Consider the following 447-nt stretch of genomic DNA (forward strand, 5'->3'; position numbering starts at 1 on the left):
TCGACGCCCCGCCAGCGATTTGAATTCGCTCCAAGGGCAATCATTAGAGCAAGACGTGCGTGGAAGCCCTGTACATGGCGATGGCCCAACGCAACATCATGGTCATCACGAGTACTCGGGCATCAAAGGGCCAGAAGAAACTCAACTAATTTCTTTTCAAATAACGTATATCGCAACGACCGCAAAGTCCTTCAGATGAAGACGAAGCAGACAAGGGCTGTGGCAGGGCCGATAATGCGCATCCGTTCGGCGACATCCACGGCCTCGGTGCGAACCACGTCACGACGGCGCAGGACCCGGGCTTCATCCAGCACGTCATCGCCGTGCTCGTGCACCAGCTGACCGCCAAGCTTCGATATTTGCTATGACGTACCCGACCTTGAAAGTGACGTACCTCGACAGCTTTGGCCGTGCCGAGCTCACGCGCCTCGCGCTTCATGTCGCTGG

The sequence above is a fragment of the Saprolegnia diclina genome (assembly GCF_000281045.1).
Source record: "Saprolegnia diclina VS20 unplaced genomic scaffold supercont1.27, whole genome shotgun sequence".
Taxonomy (NCBI): Eukaryota; Oomycota; class Saprolegniomycetes; order Saprolegniales; family Saprolegniaceae; genus Saprolegnia; species Saprolegnia diclina.